Source organism: Vitis vinifera, chromosome 12 (genome assembly GCF_030704535.1).
Source record: "Vitis vinifera cultivar Pinot Noir 40024 chromosome 12, ASM3070453v1".
Taxonomy (NCBI): domain Eukaryota; kingdom Viridiplantae; phylum Streptophyta; class Magnoliopsida; order Vitales; family Vitaceae; genus Vitis; species Vitis vinifera.
Window position 1 is genome coordinate 13,031,885 of NC_081816.1, and position 11,261 is coordinate 13,043,145.

Genomic DNA, 11,261 nt, shown 5'->3' on the forward strand with positions numbered 1-11,261 from the left:
TTCTTCTAACATTATATTTACTAACTCTGAGTTTTTGTATAGGTTTTCTACTGTCTCAATGTTTAGTAAAATATCTTCTTGTATAACATTTACATTTTCTATCTCACTATCTGACTCTACCTCTACATTTACAGTTTTATAATTTCCAAAGGTTATACTTGCACTTCCATCTTGGTTTTCATATAAGCTACTGGATGTTGGATATCTTATTATTGGTTTATTTATTTGAGGTAATTCCCACTCTCGTCCTAGTAAATAGTCTATATTTACAGGTTTTGCTTCTATCATATTTACTGTCTTACTTCCAAAGGTTTTTACTATATCATCGAATTCCATCATACATTTTAAACTTAAAGCATTAGTAGTTTTTCCTATAAATCCTATAGCTATGCTAAGGTTTTTACTTCCTACTTCCATATCATAACCTTTAGTATTTACAGTTATTTTTATTTTTTCTGTGAATTCCTTAAGATCTATACAAAATTGAGGTATACAACCAATAACTGCGTAATTTTGGTTCATATTAACTTCTGCACTAGCTAAAAGAGCTCGTCCTACTGTGTTGTTTCTAGTATCTAAAAGGTTAATATTTATAAGTGCTCCAATTTCTTTACGATGAAGTCCTATTATTCCTATCAAAATTATTCCTAAGTGCATATATTTATCGGTTTTATTTTTTAATAATTTATGTTTTGTTTCTGGAGATACTAAATCTAAATATACAATATTTCCTATTGAACTTATAGTATGTTGATTTAAAAATCTAGTTATTTTATAATTTTGAACTAATTGTTTTTTGTAAAGTGTTACTTCCTTTACTGCCTTTTTTAATTTTTCTTCAATAAATTCTTTTACATTGTCTCGAGGGTTTATTGCTTCTACTATTTCCATGGTTTTATTGCTAGATTTTTTGGTTCAAAAGGATTTATTTTTCTTTCTAATTTAATTATTGGTTTTTCTCCTAAATTAAAGTTTTCAAATTGTTTTAAAAGGTTATTTAATTTTTGTTCCTCTGATATTACTATATTTCTTTGTTCTAAAAGTTTATCTACTTTTTGGTTAATTTTTTCTAAAGTTTCTTTTAAATTTTGTTGTTCTAATTTTATTTGTTCTATTTCTTTTCTAACAAATTTTTCTTCTCTAGCTAATTGTTCTTTAATATAATCTAGGTTATTTCTTAGCAAATTATGGTTCTTAAAGTCTTCCAGCTTCTTTTCTAATTCCTAAGACCGTGTTTAGTTTTTCTACAGATTTTATTTGTCTTTTCTGGATTTCTTTTAAAATATCTATATTATTTTGGTTTTCTTTCTGAATTTGTTCTTGTAATACTTCGTTTGTTATTTTTAATTGTGTCTCTACTAAAAATTTTAACTGTTTTACCTCTTGGGTTTGTAGATGAGGGTTCATTATCTCTAATATGTTTTAATTAGATGAGCTAGCATATAAATTATCAATATAATATTTTATAATTTCTCTTCTAATTATGGTTTCGGTAGCAAAAAGTTCATCAAAAGCTTCTTGTATAGCTACTTCGTATTCATTCAAATATTTAAGAGAGGTTAAGTTTTTAATATCTGTGGTTAAATCTTTTACAGTAGTTCTTAAATTATGTAATTTATCACAAGTTTCTCTAAATTCTTTACGTTGAGAATACAACCTATTATTAAGTTCTTTTACACGATCATAATCTATATTATATATACCAGGAGGATAAGGAATAAAAGACATTAATTCCTAATTCATGTTAAGTAAGCAGAGCAAATAAAGATTAAGAATAAATTAAGCAAAATTAATCAGACTTTATATGGGGTAAGGTAAAGTTCGGTACTCTGAAAATCAATTTGAATCTACAGTCTCCTTTCCTAATTAATATACTGCAATACACAGAGAGAAGCTCTGATACCAACTTTTCTCATCACCAGTCACTTTTCCCAATAGTCAGTTTTTCTTGATTTTCTTGGATTTTGAGGTTTTGGAATTTTTGGGTTTCTAAAGCAATCAGTTGGTTTTGAAGGTTTTGTAAATGTTGGGCTAAAGCTGACACTGTTTTTCCATAAGCGTATTCTAAATTTTGGTTCGGAAAACTTTGTGGTTTTAAAGACCAAAAATTATCTACAATAACCTTATGTTCTTCAAAAAGGTTTTGAGAAAATAAAGAGTTAAACCTTAGGTTTGGATTCAATACTTCGTTTAGACATATGGTTCCGTATTGAAAGGTTCTAGCTTTCGTAGGTTTTCTTTGAGCCATGTTCCTGTAATCATGAAATTAATCATTAGTATTATCGACATTATTAATTATTTGTCTACTTAACCAGTCTGCTAATATATTATCTTTTCCTTTAATATGTTCAAATTTAGGTTTGAAACCAATTAAAGAGTTTTGAAATTTTATCCATCTTTTGGTGGACAGTTTTGAAGAATTTTTGTTTTCAAAGAATTTTTTAATATTCTCACAATCGGTTCTTAAAGTAAATTGTTCTTGGTTCAAAAATAATTGAAATTTTTCTAAGACTAATATTATTGCTTCAATTTCTAAGTCTGTAGAGCTAAGGTTCTTTTGATAATCATTAAAAGTTCCACTACAATATCTACAAAGTTTTTCTTCTCCTATATTAGTTACAGCTAAAAGTATACCTCCCCATCCTGTTTGACTAGCATCAGTTTGGACTATTTTATATTCATTTTCTAAGGGTAAATGTAAGGTTGGGAGATGTTTCACAAGTTCTTTTATTTTCTGTATAAGTTTAATATCTTCTTGGTTAAAATATCTCTGCCCTGTATGTTTTGTTTTACTATAAAGGGGTCCAGCTAATCTACTAAGGTTTTTAATATATGGCCTAGTAATTATAAAAGATTAAATGATAATACATATGATGATGCCTATAAAATTCCGAACAAAGATTCTTTAATTAATTCTATTCAAGGATGTAAATATTTTTCTCAGTTAGACTGTAAAAGTGGATTTTGGCAAATCAGATTAGAAGAGAATAGTAAACCATGGACAGCGTTTTCATGTCCTTGTGGATTATATGAATGGAATGTAATGCCATTTGGACTAAAAAATGCTCCTCAGATATTCCAACGAATGATGGATAATATTTTTGGAAAATATTCTTTTGTTCTTGTATATATTGATGATATTCTTGTCTTTTCATATACTCTTCAAGAACACATAAAGCATTTAGAATTGATTTTTGAAAAATTAATTAGTCATGGATTAATAGTAAGTAAAAAGAAATTGAAATTATTTAAGACTCAAATAGAATTTTTAGGATTAGAACTAGAGGATGGACAAATAAAATTACAAGAACATATAGTACAAAAAATAAATAATTTTCCAGACAAACTCGAAGACTTAAAAACCCTTCAAAGTTTTTTAGGATTATTAAACTATGCTAGGCCATATATTAAAAACCTTAGTAGATTAGCTGGACCCCTTTATAGTAAAACAAAACATACAGGGCAGAGATATTTTAACCAAGAAGATATTAAACTTATACAGAAAATAAAAGAACTTGTGAAACATCTCCCAACCTTACATTTACCCTTAGAAAATGAATATAAAATAGTCCAAACTGATGCTAGTCAAACAGGATGGGGAGGTATACTTTTAGCTGTAACTAATATAGGAGAAGAAAAACTTTGTAGATATTGTAGTGGAACTTTTAATGATTATCAAAAGAACCTTAGCTCTACAGACTTAGAAATTGAAGCAATAATATTAGTCTTAGAAAAATTTCAATTATTTTTGAACCAAGAACAATTTACTTTAAGAACCGATTGTGAGAATATTAAAAAATTCTTTGAAAACAAAAATTCTTCAAAACTGTCCACCAAAAGATGGATAAAATTTCAAAACTCTTTAATTGGTTTCAAACCTAAATTTGAACATATTAAAGGAAAAGATAATATATTAGCAGACTGGTTAAGTAGACAAATAATTAATAATGTCGATAATACTAATGATTAATTTCATGATTACAGGAACATGGCTCAAAGAAAACCTACGAAAGCTAGAACCTTTCAATATGGAACCATATGTCTAAACGAAGTGTTGAATCCAAACCTAAGGTTTAACTCTTTATTTTCTCAAAACCTTTTTGAAGAACATAAGGTTATTGTAGATAATTTTTGGTCTTTAAAACCACAAAGTTTTCCGAACCAAAATTTAGAATACGCTTATGGAAAAACAGTGTCAGCTTTAGCCCAACATTTACAAAACCTTCAAAACCAACTGATTGCTTTAGAAACTCAAAAATTCCAAAACCTCAAAATCCAAGAAAATCAAGAAAAACTGATAGAAGATTTGAAAACCAGTACAGTGTCAACCAATCAAACCAGCTGTTCAAACAGTCAACCTGAAGTAATTAGTTTAATTAAGAAATCAGCTCTTCTGACTGAACAATATGAAAGGCTTGTTGTTAAAAACATAATTGGAGTTGATAACTACTCTTTCGTCAAAACCTTTTTTCTACAAAACCAATATAACAAAGTGTTTAAAAATCAAGAACTTTTGTATAAACATTTTAGAACTAAAAATGTCGGGATAAAAACAGGGTATATGGCATATCACGACCCTGAATTTTTCTTTGTTATATATTTAGCTTATGTAAATATGTCTGTTGTAAATAAAGAAAATTTTGATTTAGTACCGCAACTTATGGATCAGGGAATTTTAAAAAATGTTTTTATGAACCATATATCTCAAATCCCTGAAAATTTCCTAGAAAAATTGAAAGATATTTTAACTTATCTTTTTAAAACCGAAAAATATATAGATATTTCTTTTGAAACCATTCCACCTTTATTTCAACCCGATGGATCAGTAGTACCAGCCTATCATCATGCATATATAAAACATAATAAAGAACCACTCATCCCTCAACAAGAACCAGAATGGGAAATGACCCGTTCAGATGAATTTCCAGAATTTTTTACTCGCTATAGAGCTTTTCAAATCTATGATCTTAGACCAACCCGGAATAAATTATTTCATCTCATTGGCGAAACAAAAACCATGTCTATATGGAGAGTAAAACCTTTAGAACACATCATTGTTCCAAACCCTTTTATTACTTCTGAAGAACAGGATTTTATAACCGAACTCAGTGTAGATATACCAGAACCATCTTCCTACCTCAGTGATGACGCATTATTTTGGGACAACCTGGACGATGAAAGTTATCATAATCTACAAAATGCAATGGAAGGATGATGTCAGCAATGACGACAATGAAGCAGTAAATGCGTCTTCAACTACAAAAATTAAATATGGCAGTACAAGTTCAGAAGCAGTAAAGACATCCACAAGCCACGTGTTATGCATGAAATAAAAAGAGAAGAAAAGGACAAGAGAAAGAGACAAGAAGGAAGAGAAGAACGGATGAATAAAAGTCACATGTCTCAAAAGTCAAAAGTCTTTGTATTTATTTTATACCAAACCTCTGAACACCGTAAATATCTTTCCTACCATCCAACCACTTGAAATTAATTCTCACCTGTATTCTCACCTGTCACTTGTAAATGCTTTGCCTATAAATTAGTGGTAGTAAAAGAAAAGAAGTGTGCCCGAGAAAGTGTGTGCAATAGTGTGCAAAGTTGTCTGTAAAAAAGCTCCATCATCTTCAGCCTTGTAAATTCATCAGCAATCAATAAGAAAGTAAGAATTTTCTGTTAAATTTTTTGCCTTCATTTAAATTTCTTTATAATGTATTTTTCTTACCCTTAGGGGGTAAAAAGGGGTAAAAAGGTAAAATAGGGAAATGAAAATTATTTGAATTATTTTTAAGTTTTCTTTACTAGTTAATATCTGTAATATACATGGATCCTTTTTATATAATGTTCTCATCAACATAAAAAAAAAAAAAAAAAAAAAAAAATCGGTTTATTTAGAAAATTTTGGGTGTAAAATCATGTTTTAAAACTAGAGTCTTTAGTCTTAACCCTTGACCTCAAACCCGTTTTTGCCGGAAAATTGGCGTTTTAGGGAGACTATGTCTGGTCAGAAGGGGGGTATTACCTTGACACGAAGTGATGTTTTAAAATTTTTGAATTTTACTACCTGAATTTTTGAGATATCCGATTTCAAAAACTTAAATTTTATATTATTTTAATAAACCCTTTTGATATTTTATTAAGTCTTTGTAAAATTTTATATTATTTTAATACTAGTAATAAATGTGTTCACACTTTAATTCAATAAAAAACTTTAATTGCTAACGGAGATTTTAAGAACCTTTACTAACAAACTGTTGTTGAAACTGACTATTGGGAAAAGTGACTGGTGATGAGAAAAGTTGGTATCAGAGCTTCTCTCTGTGTATTGCAGTATATTAATTAGGAAAGGAGACTGTAGATTCAAATTGATTTTCAGAGTACCGAACTTTACCTTACCCCATATAAAGTCTGATTAATTTTGCTTAATTTATTCTGAATCTTTATTTGCTCTGCTTACTTAACATGAATTAGGAATTAATGTCTTTTATTCCTTATCCTCCTGGTATATATAATATAGATTATGATCGTGTAAAAGAACTTAATAATAGGTTGTATTCTCAACGTAAAGAATTTAGAGAAACTTGTGATAAATTACATAATTTAAGAACTACTGTAAAAGATTTAACCACAGATATTAAAAACTTAACCTCTCTTAAATATTTGAATGAATACGAAGTAGCTATACAAGAAGCTTTTGATGAACTTTTTGCTACCGAAACCATAATTAGAAGAGAAATTATAAAATATTATATTGATAATTTATATGCTAGCTCATCTAATTAAAACATATTAGAGATAATGAACCCTCATCTACAAACCCAAGAGGTAAAACAGTTAAAATTTTTAGTAGAGACACAATTAAAAATAACAAACGAAGTATTACAAGAACAAATTCAGAAAGAAAACCAAAATAATATAGATATTTTAAAAGAAATCCAGAAAAGACAAATAAAATCTGTAGAAAAACTAAACACGGTCTTAGGAATTAGAAAAGAAGCTGGAAGACTTTAAGAACCATAATTTGCTAAGAAATAACCTAGATTATATTAAAGAACAATTAGCTAGAGAAGAAAAATTTGTTAGAAAAGAAATAGAACAAATAAAATTAGAACAACAAAATTTAAAAGAAACTTTAGAAAAAATTAACCAAAAAGTAGATAAACTTTTAGAACAAAGAAATATAGTAATATCAGAGGAACAAAAATTAAATAACCTTTTAAAACAATTTGAAAACTTTAATTTAGGAGAAAAACCAATAATTAAATTAGAAAGAAAAATAAATCCTTTTGAACCAAAAAATCTAGCAATAAAACCATGGAAATAGTAGAAGCAATAAACCCTCGAGACAATGTAAAAGAATTTATTGAAGAAAAATTAAAAAAGGCAGTAAAGGAAGTAACACCTTACAAAAAACAATTAGTTCAAAATTATAAAATAACTAGATTTTTAAATCAACATACTATAAGTTCAATAGGAAATATTGTATATTTAGATTTAGTATCTCCAGAAACAAAACATAAATTATTAAAAAATAAAACCGATAAATATATGCACTTAGGAATAATTTTGATAGGAATAATAGGACTTCATCGTAAAGAAATTGGAGCACTTATAAATATTAACCTTTTAGATACTAGAAACAACACAGTAGGACGAGCTCTTTTAGCTAGTGCAGAAGTTAATATGAACCAAAATTACGCAGTTATTGGTTGTATACCTCAATTTTGTATAGATCTTAAGGAATTCACAGAAAAAATAAAAATAACTGTAAATACTAAAGGATATGATATGGAATTAGGAAGTAAAAACCTTAGCATAGCTATAGGATTTATAGGAAAAACTACTAATGCTTTAAGTTTAAAATGTATGATGGAATTCGATGATATAGTAAAAACCTTTGGAAGTAAGACAGTAAATATGATAGAAGCAAAACCTGTAAATATAGACTATTTACTAGGACGAGAGTGGGAATTACCTCAAATAAATAAACCAATAATAAGATATCCAACATCCAGTAGCTTATATGAAAACCAAGATGGAAGTGCAAGTATAACCTTTGGAAATTATAAAACTGTAAATGTAGAGGTAGAGTCAGATAGTGAGATAGAAAATGTAAATGTTATACAAGAAGATATTTTACTAAACATTGAGACAGTAGAAAACCTATACAAAAACTCAGAGTTAGTAAATATAATGTTAGAAGAATTTAGTAATCCAATATTACTAGACGAACAAATGGATCAAGAAAACTTTGCTAATATAATGTGTAACAACTATACAGATGACCAAATAATAGAACAACTCTATAAAACCAATTTAATCAAAAAACTTATAGATATAGAAATGATAAATCAATTTACTATTCAACCAAAAGTTAATGAAAACATAGAAATAATCTCAAACGAATCAATAAATACAATAAATGAAGAAAAAGAAACTGTAAATGTAAAAAGTGAAATAGTAAAATATAATAAGCCGTATAGCAAGCCAAAAGGACCTCAATGGAAAACTAAAACAGAACCTTCTAGTTCTTTGCAACCAATATACGAATATGGAACAATATTAGATATAGATAGTGCACAAGATCTTAGAAAAACCATAGAAAATTGGGAGCAATCTTTAAATTCAGCAGGTGTGGTAGTATCCTTTGAAAATCAACAAGAAATTTATGAATTTTGTAAAAGCACCCTTAGAGGAACTGTACTACAATTTTTTAGAAACATGGAACAAGAAAACAGCAGTTATTTTCAAGAAGTCAGAAATAATTTTAGCATATCTGTATTTATAAATCTAATAAAACTTTATTTTTTAGGAACAACGCAAGAAGATGTAAAAGAACCTGCAATATACCTTCATAAGTTAGAACAATTGAAATTATGTAACCTTTCATATATAAGAGAATATGAACAAAAATTTAGGAAATATGCAATCCTTGCTAGAGTAGACAGAACCCCTGAATATTTAAATAAATATATATTAAAAATACAAGGACCCGTAGGACTTAGATTATGGAATGAATTTACAACCTCCGAGTATAAAAACTCTCCTTATATAGGTGCTAGAATAGAATTTGTAAAAAATTGGTTAGAAAGAGAATGTGTAAGCATAGGAGAAAGAAGTCAGATAAAGAAACAAGACATAAATCAACAACTTTGTAGAAAATTACATATAGGAGAAAATCTAGATATAGGATGCAGAGAATATAAGTTTAGAAAACCTAAGAGATATAATAAATTTTTAAGAAGAAAGTCAAGAACCTTTTATAAAAAACGACCATATCATACAAGGTATAAAAAACCTGGAAAGTTTTGGATAAAAAGAAAAAGAACCTCAGAAAGAAAAAGACAGTGTAAATGTTATTTGTGTGGTCAAGAAGGCCATATAAGACCTGAATGTCCTGAACTTAAAAAACCATTAAATGAACGAAATAGAAAAACCCAAGTAAAAATAAACCTAATAAATGAGTATCAGCTAGATAGTGAAGAAGAAGAACTTATCAGTGAATTAGACTTTGAAAGTGAAAATTCAAGTGTATATAGTGTAGAAGATAGTGAAAATGAAAAAGAAGAAATTTGTATGATTATTGAAAAAGAGGAAAATCAAGCTAAGAAAACCCCTTTAAATTTAGAAAACCTTGTACAACCTTTAGAAAGTAAAGTAAAACCTTATAATATATGGAAAGATTTACAAATAATAATCAAAGGAAAAATTCCAAAAGAAGAAGAAGATAGTAGTTCAAAACCTAAGGACACAGAAGAACCAAAAAGTCCTGTAAAAGAACCAAGGAATCCTGAAAAAATAACCATACAAACAATAGAACAAGTAAATATGGCAAATAAAGTTAAATCTATTATTTTTCCAACAACAATTAAATTAAAAACCATAGAATTAAAGGTAGACGCAATGTTAGATACTAGAGCCAGTAAAAACCTTTTATTTGAAACCTTAGTACCTCAAGAAGATCAGCAAACATTAGTTCAACCAGTAGAGTTAATCCAATACAATCAACAAAAACTAATACTAACTAAGTATATTTCAAATGTACCAATCATAATTAATAACATAACCTTAGTATTACCCCAAACTTATCTTGTACCTACTATAAGTTTATATCCTTTTATTTTAGGTTTAAATTTTGTACATTCTTTACAAGGAGGGATAACAATACAAAATAACCAAGTTAGTTTTCATCCTAAAACCACAACAATTGTTTATACAAACATGGAAAATGTATTAAATAAAAATCATAATGTAACATCTCATCAAATTAGCAAAGTGGAGGCACAAAAGGATAGCATAATTAATGACTACTCAGAACAATTAAGAAATGCAAATAGATTAAAAACCCTTATATTAGAAGCAGAAAAAATAGGAATTATAGGAGAAGACCCACAAAAACATTGGAATAAAAATAAGACAACCTGTAAAATACCAATTAAAAACCCAGATTTAACAATAAAAACTGCAGATATACCATGCAATCTTATAGATACAAAGGAATTCAAAATTCAAATAGAAGAACTGTTACAGAATAACCTCATAAAACCAAGTTTCAGTCCCCATAGATCCTCAGCCTTTTTAGTTAGGAACCATAATGAAGAAAAACGAGGAAAAGCTAGGATGGTTATTAATTATAAAAGATTAAATGATAATACATATGATGATGCCTATAAAATTCCGAACAAAGATTCTTTAATTAATTCTATTCAAGGATGTAAATATTTTTCTCAGTTAGACTGTAAAAGTGGATTTTGGCAAATCAGATTAGAAGAGAATAGTAAACCATGGACAGCGTTTTCATGTCCTTGTGGATTATATGAATGGAATGTAATGCCATTTGGACTAAAAAATGCTCCTCAGATATTCCAACGAATGATGGATAATATTTTTGGAAAATATTCTTTTGTTCTTGTATATATTGATGATATTCTTGTCTTTTCATATACTCTTCAAGAACACATAAAGCATTTAGAATTGATTTTTGAAAAATTAATTAGTCATGGATTAATAGTAAGTAAAAAGAAATTGAAATTATTTAAGACTCAAATAGAATTTTTAGGATTAGAACTAGAGGATGGACAAATAAAATTACAAGAACATATAGTACAAAAAATAAATAATTTTCCAGACAAACTCGAAGACTTAAAAACCCTTCAAAGTTTTTTAGGATTATTAAACTATGCTAGGCCATATATTAAAAACCTTAGTAGATTAGCTGGACCCCTTTATAGTAAAACAAAACATACAGGGCAGAGATATTTTAA